We start from the raw sequence: 13,192 nt of genomic DNA, 5'->3' as shown, positions 1-13,192 counted from the left end.
CCAAGAGCACAAGGCATAAATTGTATTCCAAAGGGCTACTAAAGTTTCACTTTGGGTCCAGCAGAGATATTTTGAGAAGGAAAATTGGGCAGATGCTCTGCAAACTTTGTGCCAAATGAACATGTAACAGAATTCTGTCTCTTAAGAGCTCAATTAGCACCCTAATGTGCAATCCTCAATAAATGTTCAAACTATTCAGACTACTATATGTCTTTCTACAACCTCTTACCTGAGCAGACAGATCCCCAACAACTTGATGAAGCCATTCAGTCCTGTCTGTGATCTTGTCATCTTCCCAAGCTATCCCAAACACAGAAGCTTTTCTCTATCTATACCTCATCTCTTGGTAAACTAATCAGCTCTTTTGGATTTAAGTACCATCTGTACGCAGATGATACTCAAATCTACCTATCCTCCCCTGATTTGTCCCTATCTGTACTGGGCCATGTCACTGAATGCCTTTCTGCCATTTCATCTTGGATGACATCTCGCCACCTCAAACTTAATATTTCAAAAACAGAGTTAATTATATTTCCACCGGCCAATAGTAGATACCAACCTGATATCTCTATCACTGTTGAAAACTCGACAATCTACCCTACCCCACAAGCTTGCTGCCTAGGTGTCATCCTTGACTCTGATCTGTCCTTTGTTCTCCACATTCAATCTGTCTCCAAATTATGTTACAAGCATCTAAAAAACATATCCAAAATACGACACAAGACACTGCTAAAACTGTAATCCATGCTCTCATTATCTCCCGCATTGATTATTTCAATACTCTCCTAACTGGTCTTCCTAAAACGAGACTCTCACCACTACAATCCATTCTGAATGCAGCGGCGAGGCTAATCTTCCTTGCTAGACGTTCATCATCTGCAGATCCACTCTGTCAGTCCCTCCATTGGTTACCTGTATTCTAACGTATTGAATATAAAATACTTTTACTCACACATAAGGCCATTAACCAAACTACACCAACATACATCACTTCGCTTATCTCAAAAAATCTCCCAACCAGACCTCTTCGCTCTTCACAAGACCTGTGTCTCTCATCCACACTCATTACTCGCTCCCACTCTCGATTGCAGGACTTTCATCGGGCTGCACCCACTTTGTGTTATGCCCTACCACGCACAATAAGACTCTCCTCTAGTCTCCAAACCTTCAAGCATTCCCTGAAAACTTACCTCTTCAGGCAAGCATATCAAATTCCAGAACCGCCCACATAACTTTCATAAACCTTCCTATTAAATTGCATCCACTCTGCACAGTCCACACATATCCTCGCATGTCTTCTCATTCTTCACTTTCCCTTCCTCTCGACCCTGGTTCATCATTGCTGTATGACCATATCATACAGCCCACCAACAACCTTTGCAATCTGGTGGACAACTATGCAATAGATAGCACATTTCCTTGTGTATACATGCCTATTTCCCTATAGATTGTAAGCTTGGGAGCAGGGCTTTCCTACCTCTATGACTGATTGTTATTACCCAGTTTTGTTATATCATTAGCTCCAATTGTAAAGCGCAACGGAATTTGCTGCGCTATATAAGAAACTGTTAATAAATAAATAAAATCTCCTCTGAGGAAATAGATTTGACAATTAAGCATCTTTGGAGGTTAGCAGCTCCAGGTCCTGATGGTTTTACTGCTCAGTATTATAAAAAAATGTCAGAGCCCCTGACCACCATGCTCCTCAGTCCATTTAAGTCTCTGCTTCAAGGCAAAAAACTTGACAGTGCCACTGCCAGTGCTTAGTGTTCACTCTAGGGGACAGGCAGGGCAGGGCGCGGGTCCGTGAGGGGCACAAGCGCGTGCCAAAGGGGGGCGTGACCATGCAAATAGGGGGCGTGGCCACTTGCACGTAATGCAAGTGGGCGGTTCAGTCCACAGACGGGGGTGTGGGCGGCCGGCGCCGTCACTGTTGGGGGCGTGCCCAGCACCTACGGAGGTGCTGGGCTTCCCCCAAGCTCTGACAGCGTGAATGGATGCCGTGCACATCCGCGCGGCATCTTTACACGCCGAGAGGGCAGAAAGCGAGCTGCTGTTTTAGCAGGGCACCACAGAAAGGGCAGGGTGGGTTTTGCCCTTAAAAAATCGGGCAGGGCGCGGCGCCCTGCTAAAACAGCCTAGAGTGAACACTAAATGCTAATATAAGGATTGTTCTGAAATCTGATTGAGAAGGAAGAGAGTGGAGATGGAAAAATATAGACTGATCCATCTTTTAAACATAGGCCCTCATTCCGAGTTGTTCGCTCGCTAGCTGCTTTTAGCAGCATTGCACACGCTAAGCCGCTGCCTACTGGGAGTGTATCTTAGCTTAGCAGAATTGCGAACGAAAGATTCGCAAAATTGCGAACAGAAATTTCTTAGCAGTTTCTGAGTAGCTCGACACTTACTCTGCCATGCGATCAGTTCAGTCAGTTTCGTTCCTGGTTTGACGTCACAAACACACCCAGCGTTCGCCCAGGCACTCCCCCATTTCTCCAGCCACTCCCGCGTTTTTCACAGAAACGGCAGCGTTTTTTCACACACACCGATAAAACGGCCAGTTTCCGCCCAGAAACACCCACTTCCTATCAATCACACTCCGATCACCAGAACGAAGAAAAATCCTCGTAATGCCGTGAGTAAAATACCAAACTTTTGAGTAAAATAACTAAGCGCATGCGCTCTGCGAACCATGCGCATGTGCAGTAAGCGACTAATCGCAATGTAGAGAAATTCGGCAACGAGCGAACAACTCGGAATGAGGGCCATAGATCTTAAACTTTTTGGTAAAATCTTGGCTACAGGGCTTGGTTTGGCCATGACATCACTAGTCCATCCTGATCAGGGTGGCTTTATTCCAAATCGGCAAACTGCAGATAATACAAGAAGAATCACTAATCTTATACACACAGCTAATAAATAAATCTTACCGACTGTAGTAGTGACACTCAGTGCTGAGAAGGCCTTTGATTGGCCTGCCCATTAATACATCATACTTTTCTAAGTATGTGGATTTGTTGCGCCTTCTGTAAGGGTCTTACTGCACTTTATCATAACCCTTCTGCCTCTATCCTAGTGAGTGATTTCTCTTCAGACCCCTCTCCTATTAACAGTGGAACCAACCAGGGTTATCCTCTCTCCCCCCTCTTGTTTGCAATTATAATGGAGCCTGTAGTCTCTTGTATTAATTTGAATTCAAGTATCTCTGTAGGACCCCGAGACCACAAAATTCATCTTTATGCAGACAATGCTATGCTTACTATTGCTAAGCCACCCCTTTCTCATTCAAACCTATTTCAAGAAATTTGGACTTACAGGGGTAAATGTAATAGGGTGCGAGAAGCCGAGGTTGCAGGAGTTTGTGCAAAAAATAGGATTTTAATACCTACCGGTAAATCCTTTTCTCTTAGTCCGTAGAGGATGCTGGGGACTCCAAAAGGAAAATGGGGTATAGACGGATCCGCAGGAGCTTGGGCACACTATAAAGACTTAAACTGGGTGTGAACTGGGTCCTCCCTCTATGCCACTCCTCCAGACCTCAGTTAGAAAACTGTGCCCAGGAGAGACGGATATTTGGAGGAAAGGATTTATAATTTAAACACAGTGGGCAATATTTACTAATATTCGTGTTTGAGTCGGTTTGTGTAGTGTTTAAACTCGTTTTGTATCGGGTGCATTTTCATGCAACTTTTTGAATCCATATACGCAAAGTTACGAAGCAGTCGACTTTATGGTTTTCGTGTTTTCCGATGTCGATGCCAGTCGGTTTTTTCCTCCCTCATTTACGGCCGTCATTGTCGTTTGCGTACGTGTTTTTGTTGAATTTGCTGTTTTTTTTCCTAAGTTAAACGCGGCAGGGTTTTTTTTCCCCCGCGGCCGCATTTTCACTTTCAGTTTCGATTTTCATCCCCGTTCGTGACTGGTTGTGATTCAGATGGTAGGAGTGTCTGTGCGCAACCATATAAATACGCCCCAAACCGTCCGCACCTCGTGGGTTTAGTTAGTGGTGAGGAGGAGGGAGGTTGTGCTGTGGAGGTAGGTGAATTTGTGGTTTGAAGAGGAGTGGTGGTAGCGATTTCTGAGTGTGGTATTGTGTTTGAAAGTCGTCTTGTCATTCTTGTTGTCTTGTATTTTGTGGTTTGGTCTCATTTTTAGTCCTAGTTATTTTTCTTTATAGTCCCTTGTCAGTGTTTGTGTGTGTGTGTGAGTTGTTTAGTGGTAGTGGAGGAGTGTGTTTTTTGTATTTTTAGTTCCCTGTGTTAACTGTTTAGACACACAATTATGTGTGACTCAGAGGTGGAGGGTGTGAGTGAGGGGGAGGAGGTTGGTCAGGTGGAGGAGGTGAGTGTTAGTGAGGTGGAGGAGGTGGGTGAGGTTGCTGCAGCAGCCTCAAGTGATAGTGACAGTCAGAGTGCTCCGCAGCCACGCACCACTACTAAGACTGGGCGGAATGTTAAGTTTAGTTTTGCTGAAAATGTGGCATTGGTGCGTGAGCTGATGAAGTATCAGAGGCAGCTATTTGGTCCTGAGTCCGCCAAGGTGCCAACACGGAGGAAGACGGTGTTGTGGGTGAAAGTAGTTGCTGCTGTCAATAGTGAGGGGGTGGTCAAGCGGACGGAGGACACGTGCCGCAAACGGTACTATGACATAAAGCGACGTGTCAAGTCCAAAATGGCCAAGGAGGCCAAGTCGGCTCGGAAAACCGGTGGTGGGCAGCCCTATATTGCAAGTTATCTGGAGTATGAGGAGCCCATGCGGAGTGTAATACCTCCTGAAGTTGTCTCTGCAACCCATGTCCGGGATTCAGATAGGCCCAGGAAGAATGGTGAGCATGTGTATTTGCATTTACTTTTTTTTTTTTGTAATGTGTCATGTGACGTTGCATATTACTCCCATCTTCAAGTGTGTGTCAGCAAATAAAAATTTTTTGTTAATGTTTTATATAAAAGCCAATGTAACATCTTACTTTATTGTATGTCATGTGTTTTTCAGACAGATATTTTGCATGTGTAGTTTGGACTTGGTGTGTCTCTGAATTGTCCTGCAATAATGTTTTCCTTTTGGGCGTTTTGTTTTTAAAAATTGTGACTATGTTTTATATATAAATGAGCCATGTTGAATTTTTAAAAAAAAGTAGTTGTCATGTTAGAGGCTGGAGTACTGGAAAGTGGTTTGTAAACCACTTACATGTGTAATTTCATTTTTAGATAATGTTATTTATTTAATTTAATGAACATTTTTTTTTTTTTGCTTGTATTTGTACCGTGACACCATACTGCAGTGTAATTTTATTATAAATTGCAGCATTTTGTTTTTGCTCATATAGTGGTAATGTGTCTTTGGAGTGCCACATCACAGAGCAAATTAGATATTGCATCTGTAATATTTTTACTTCCAATACAAAATGAAGATGTGGGTTTTTAAAAAAACAAAAAAAAACCTTTCCTTGAACTTGTGGCCTATGTCAGTGTCCTGTACATGTTTTCCTGTGTTGATGTTGCCATAGTGCATATGTGTTTTGGTTTAAAAAAAAAAAAATGTATTTTAATTTCTGGTCCTTATGTTTGTTTTAAATTAAAACCAAGCATTTCTAAAAGAAAAAATGTTTATAAGCATAATGGGTGGATGTATATACAATAGCATGAATTTTTATTATAATTCATTTTATACACTGTCTGAAAAAAGCAGTACTACTCGTCGGCCAGTAACTCCTATCACATCTGATGATGATGACGCTGCGGAAGCAGGTAAAGTGTCCATTGTAGTATAGGGTATGCTTGTAAAGGAATGGGCATAACAAAATTGCACTTTCATTAAAAGGTCCATCAAAAGAAGTATGGAGCAGCAGAAGTGGCACTTCTGTAAGACATCACCACAAGAAACCTGTGGCCGAAAAGAAAGCAAGGTCGTATGTCCCGGCACAAACACAGCAGGCTACCCCGCCACGAAGATTATCGTCCGTATGTTCTGTACCCCCACTCCAAATTTTGGACACACCTCCAAGACATCATCCACACTCCCCTCATCTTGATTGTGAGTATCAAACTGAAAAAAATGTGTAAAATGTCAGAACATAATCAAAATCAGTCATAACCGCATTAAGTCAAAACACATCCAAAACTAAAATACTTACCGCAGTAAGTAAAAGCAGAAATGGAATCCAAACTGAATGGCCTTGTCCACATCCAGTAAAGATATGTATGTCCACTTGAGCCATACAGTATGACATTGGGTATAAGATGCTGGAACAAAAAAAGCATGTTGGTTTGTTTGCAAAAATTAAGTTTGTTTATCCAAAAATCACATGTGTGCTTGAGTTAACATTGCAAAATACATATAAAAACATTACTATGTTTGTTTGAACAAAGCTATAAGGTAACACATTATGTATTCCAATGTGTTTTTATGGTGGAGTATGTGTGAGCTACAATAAAACTAAAGTGTTTGCTTTCACAATTAAGTAACCAGACACATTTGCCTCAAACAGGCATATGTATGTATTTAAGCTATGAGTGATGATGTTGGTAGCCAGAATAGTTGAAAGCAATAGTGAATGACATGTGTTCCATGTGTAGTGATTTTTTAACATTTCACAAACATATGGATAGCTAACGGAGATTTGTTTAACATTTCAGCTTCAAGTCCTGGGAACAGCATTCCTCCGCAACAACACCAACACAGTGACATGGAGGAGACAAACATCTTAGAAATGCAGCCATTAATGCAAGGAATGAGCCCCCCAGCACCTGTGAGTACACCACCACAGCAAAGCACACCACCACCACAACACAGCCCAACAACACCAGGAACACAAGGCCCTGATCAGGTGTTTTGGACTATTTGTGCTAGACAGCAGGCCACTAATGAAGATTGCCTGCGTAAGCAGACACAAATGTTTGCAAGCCTACCATCTCACCTCAGAAGAATATCAAGAAATCTGAGTAGACAAAATGAGCAAACAACCAGAATAGGCAATACCATGGAACTCATGCGTACAGACATTACACAGGTCATGGGCAACTTACAGCGCATAATGGAAGAACAGCACAGACAACAGCAAAGTTATATGAGCATTTTTCAAAACAATCAAAAGATTAATGAAAGTTTATTCCGAATAGTAGACAATCAAAATGCTGCTACACGTGTACTCAATGCCACCCTCACTAACATGCATGCACCAACAGCAAACAAGCAGCAGTTCTGGTAAGACTACTCCAAATATCACGCCAGTCTCATCACCACCAAGACGGTCCACCAGAGCACGACAATATGACAGTGCTAAAGGCAAAGGGCAGGACAAGCAGCCACCCAAAAAAACGTGAAAAAAAACAAGTTAGACATTTGTGATACTTAGCAAGTGTTTTTGTTGCTCAAAAAATATAACACTTAGCTCCTTGACCCTTTTTTCAACATCATTAATTATAAGTGGGCCAAAAAAAAACATAAATTTAGTACGCACATTTATTAATTAACATTTTTTTTTTGGTATTGGGGGAGGGAAATGTTGATGGAGCCACACATACATGTTAGCAGGAAGTAAACTGACCACTTGATTTTTTTCTAATCATTACTCTTTCTAGATTCCAATCATTCTCTTTGCCTGCAGATACAATAATTGCCAGCCAGGCAGAATGTCTTTAGCAGGAAGTAAACTGACCACTTGATTTTTTTCTAATCATTACTCTTTCTAGATTCCAATCATTCTCTTTGCCTGCAGACAATCCAAATTACATTGTTAGTGATACATATCTTAGCTATCTTATCTATACAACATTACAAGAAGAACACAATTGTGTTTCGTAAAAAGCTTGTAATATGTTGCCTTTGTTTTGTTTGAAAAACATTGTCCAAATGAATGTCAGTATTGTTGGGACATGTTTGTGTGTGTTAAAAATTATTAAGCACGTTTTTAAACATGATGCTGAAACAAACAAATATGTACTTTTACAACAAAAAACAAAAACTGTGTATAATAATGTATATGTGTGGCAAACTGTGTATTTACTTACACATCATCAAGTTTACAGCATCAAACATTAGGAAATAAATTATTCCTGATTACAGTAAGTTTGTGAGTCTTAAATATGATGGTGCATCACACATAGGGACACATGTATTCCTCAAGGCTAACATATTATATGTTGAGGAGTGTTTTTTGGGAACACAGGTTCTCAAACTCGGCCCTCAGGAACCCACACAGTGCATGTTTTGCAGGTCTCCTCACAGAATCACAAGTGACATAATTAGCTCCACCTGTGAACCTTTTAACATATGTCTGTGAGTAATTCATACACCTGTGCTTCTACTGGGTTACGAGAAAAACATGCACTGTGTGTGGTCCTGAGGGCCGAGTTTGTGAACCTGTGCATTAGGACGTTACACACAATGATAAAGTGAAATACTAAATGGATGATGTGGGCTTGTAAGAAATTAGCACTGCAAGTTTACGATCACTTATCCAGACTTAATGCATGCCACTCATAATCTGTTGTTTTGAGATTCAAAATACACACAATACACATGCAACATTTGTTTTTCATATAGCGAGGGTATGTTTGTATGTGTCAAGGAGACAGACACATTCTGAGTAATGGATTTTGGTAAAAAAGGCAAAACATCTATTTCTGAATACACAACAAATGAAATAAGCAAACCAAGCTTACCTTAGAAATAGCGATTGATGATCTGTTGCCTAACCTGCCTCCCTACATCAGTACTCCAAGTATCACGAGATGTCTCTAATTCCTCTGCTTGCTGGCTGCTTTCTTCCTCCTCCTCCTCCTCAACACGTGGCAGATGTTGTTGCAAACACATGTTATGAAGAAAGCAGCAGCAGAACACAATTTGAGTCACCTTGGAGGGACTATACAACAAAAGGCCACCAGACTTATCCAGACACCGAAACGTAGATTTCAGCACACCAAAACATCTTTCTATCACATTCCGCGTGGACTTATGTGCATTATTGTAATTGTGTTCAGCAGGGGAATCAGGTCGGGACAATGGAGTTAGAAGCCAAGAGAAACAGCCATATCCTCCATCACCTAAAAGACAGATATAGTAACGTGATTCATGTTAAGATACAGCAACACATAAGTAACACACTGTGGGGCAGATGTATTAACCTGTAGAAGGCATAAGGAAGTGAAAAACCAGTGATATGTGCAAGGTAATAAAGGCAGCAGACAATCTGTTCCTAAATGTTAATTTACATATTGGAGCAGATTGGCTGGTGCCTTTATCACCTTGCACAGATCACTGGTTTCTCACTTCCTTATGCCTTCTACAGGTTAATACATCTGCACCTGTATTTGGACAAAGTATACGCAGGCCTACACATATCAAATTACATACCCAGCAGCCATCCATCTGGCATTTGTCCATCCTCAAACTTATCAAAGAGGGATGACTGACTGATGATGAAGGAGTCATGGCAGCCCCCAGGGTAACCAGCAACAACACTCATTATTTTGAGATTTGCATCACAAACCACCTGCACATTTGTGGAGTGTTCGAAATGGCGGTTTGTATATATGTGCTGCCTGCCCCTAGGTGGTCTCAGCTGAATGTGTGTGCAATCTATGGCTCCAAGCACAGTGGGCATGCCAGCCAGCTCATAGAAATCTACCCTGATGGCATGCCACTGAGACTCCTGGGTAGGGAAGCAGATTGAGGCCTTGATGTGGGGCTGCAAAACAGCCAACACCTGTGTGAACATTTTAAAGAACAATAAACATGAGATTTTAGGACAGAACTGGCCACCGAGAAATTAAAACAAACACAAAACAGAAGAGGTCGTTAGGTATACATCACCTGTGTTAAGATTCTTGAAAATGAGGGCTGTGAGATTCCTATGACATCCCCAGACACAGCCTGAAAGCTGCCAGTAGCCATAAAGTGCAACACAGCCAGGAGTTTGTGCAGGCCTAAGACAGGGCGAGAGCGTGCTGTCTCAGGGTCTAGGCCCAGTTTGACAAGGTCATAGACGGAAAATGTTGTTACGATTTAGACGGAACATCTGTATGACCTTATCATCGGACAATGCGTTCAAGTTTAAACGCCCCCTAAAAAAACGAGGCCTGCGCAGCCTTCGCGGAACCTGTACAACCTACTGACCATGTTCAGTTTCTTGGCCCTGGGTACTTACAAGCTGATGTCTGAGTCTGAGGAATCCCACAGCACACAAAAAAACACTGGCCCACAGTCCTGCTGCCATTTCTGAGTGTAGGTGTATTGAAATGGGCCTAACATCCTTTTATAGGCATCCTAATTCAGGTGTGAGTGATTTTTTATTTGCAACACATGTAAACACGACTGAAAAAAGCAGGTCTATTTTTTTGCCGCTTTTTTTAACGAATCACAAAAAAATACGACCGCATTTGAGCACTCAGAGACTAACACCCAAATACGAATGAATAGTGAATTCCCGTATTCTATGAAATAACAGCCGCGTTTGACCGATGGTCTATTCATTCGTATTTCGGAACGTTGTCATTCAAACCATTACGAATAGACCAGTACTGCCGAGATTGGTGCTTAGTGAATTCCCGGATTGGGACTTTGAAAAAAAAACACAAATCGGCCAAACTCGGATTTTTAGTAAATACTGGCCAGTGAGTGTTATACCAGCTCACACCACGAACATACCGCAAAACATGGCATTCAACAGAATACCAGCCCATGGTATGAAAAACATACAGCCATATGCTGAGAGAATATGTAACACAACCTGAGTGTCAACACAACCAATAATAAGAAACCGCATGCCATGGCATGAACAATGTCAGCGATAGCCTGACAAAGTGCAACCAAAATCAATAACTGCAGACACAGTACGCACTGGGACGGGCGCCCAGCATCCTCTACGGACTAAGAGAAAAGGATTTACCGGTAGGTATTAAAATCCTATTTTCTCATACGTCCTAGAGGATGCTGGGGACTACAAAAGGACCATGGGGTTTATACCGAAGCTCCAGACCGGGCGGGAGAGTGCGGACGACTCTGCAGCACCGATTGAGCAAACATGAGGTCCCCATCAGCCAGGGTATCAAACTTGTAGAGCTTAGCAAAGGCGTTTGAAACACGACCAAGTAGCCGCTCGGCAAAGTTAACGCGCCGAGACACCTCGGGCATCCACCCAAGAAGAGCCCATCTTCCTATTAGAATGGGTCTCCCCCGACTTCGGTAACGGCAATCCAGCCGTAGAACTCGCATGCTGAATCGTATTACAGATTCAGCGTGTAACAGACTGCAGAGACGCAGGCGCCCCAAGCACGCTGGGAGCATACCAGACAAACAGAGCCTCTGTTTCCCCAATCTGAGCCCAATTGTCGACATAAATCTTCAAAGCCCTGACTACATCGAGAGACTTCGAATTAGCCAAAGCTGAAGTTACCACAGGCATCAAAATAGGCAGGTGTTTGATAAACACAGAAAACCCTTTTCGGCAGAACTACTATCCGAGTTCTCAATTCTATCCACTTGGAAGATCAAACAGGGGCTCTTGGGAGACAAAGCCGCTACTTCCGACAACCGCCTTGCGGTCGCCCAAAGGCAATAGCATGACCACTTGGACGTGCAGTACTCCTTTCACGAAAGTCTGAACTTCCGGAAAGGTGACCAATTCTTTTTTTTTTTAAAGAAAATTTATAAGGCCAAAACTGCCCTGAAACGGAGCCTAACTTTAGGCCTGCATCCACACCTGCTTGCAAAGAATGGAGAAGAACGACTCAGCTGAAAGTCTTCTGTAGGAGCCTACTTGGATTCACACCAAGACACATATTTACGCCAAATACGTTGGTAAGGCTTTGCCGTTACTTCTTTTCTAGCCTGAAGAAGTGTGGAAATAACCTCACTGGGAATACCCTTTCGGACTAGGATATGGCGTTCAAACGCTACACTGTCAAACGTAGCCACGGTAAGTCTTGATACACGCCCGGATCTTGCTGTAACAGTTCCTCACATAGAGGAAGAGGCCAGGGATCTTCTATGAATAAATCTTGAGGAACTGGATACCAAGCCCTCCTTGGCTAGACCGGAACAATGAGGATCGCCGGAACCTCTGTTCTTCTTACGTTTATCACCTTCAGAAGAGTGAAAGCGGAGGGGACACATAGACCGACTGAAAAAACACACAAGGTGTCACGAAGGCATCCACTGCTATAGCTTGAGTGTCCCTTTACCTGGAACAATATCCCTGAGGTCTCTCGTTGAGGCGAGACGCCAACATGCCCAATTGAGGCACTCCTCAAAGACTTGTCACTTCTGTGAAACGTCGCAATGACGAGTGTATTTCTCCTGGATGGAGATCGCGTCTGCAGAGGACATCTATTTCTCCGTCGTTTACGTCTGGAACGAAGACTGCTAATATAACGTTTACTAGTCTTACCACCCAGCGGAAAACTATTTCAGCTTCTGCCATTGCCACTTTGCTCCTTGTTCCGCCCTAGCGGCTTACTTACGCCACTGCTGTCAAGTCGTCCGACAGAATTAACACGGGCAGATCACGAAGAATATGTTCGTTGAAAATAGCTCTTAATTCAAGAAAGCTTATTGTAGACAAGTTTCGCAGCTTGACCTTTTCCTCTGGAAATACTTCCCATGCAATGACTGCGAAGATCTGCATACATGGACACCAGGATCTAATCCTGGATTCCGAACCTACGTCCCTCTAGGAGGTGAGAACTGAGCAGACACCACAGGAGCGATATCCTGGCCATTAGGATTATATTCCGATGCATGTGCCGGTGAGACCCGGACCACATTTCCAACTGGTCCCATGAAAACCACTCTGGCATTTGACCTGCACGCCGAAAAGGCCTCTTAGGCCGCACCCAACTTCTTCATCAACGGAACATATTGATGGATTGTCACTGCAAATCTGATCCGACTTTGGATCCTCAGACCTCTTTCCACAGGAAAACACAGAACCTGAACCGTTCAGTATCTACTCTGATACCCACCTCCGACATCAGCGTCATTGGGAACAACAGCCCTTCCCTGTGTTGAAGAATAGTCAGAGAGAAACAATGATTTGCACCACTTGTTTCTTGACCTTGCCTCAATCAGGAGAACGTCTCAGAACAGAATAACAATGGCTCTTACTATTGAAAAGAAAACCATCATACTACCATCACTCCGGTGAAATGGCAAAGACAATCCTGAATATCCCTCCAGGTAATCTGAATGCGTA

The sequence above is a fragment of the Pseudophryne corroboree genome, chromosome 1 (genome assembly GCF_028390025.1).
Source record: "Pseudophryne corroboree isolate aPseCor3 chromosome 1, aPseCor3.hap2, whole genome shotgun sequence".
Classification (NCBI taxonomy): Eukaryota; Metazoa; Chordata; class Amphibia; order Anura; family Myobatrachidae; genus Pseudophryne; species Pseudophryne corroboree.
Note: the sequence above shows the minus strand (reverse complement) of the source record.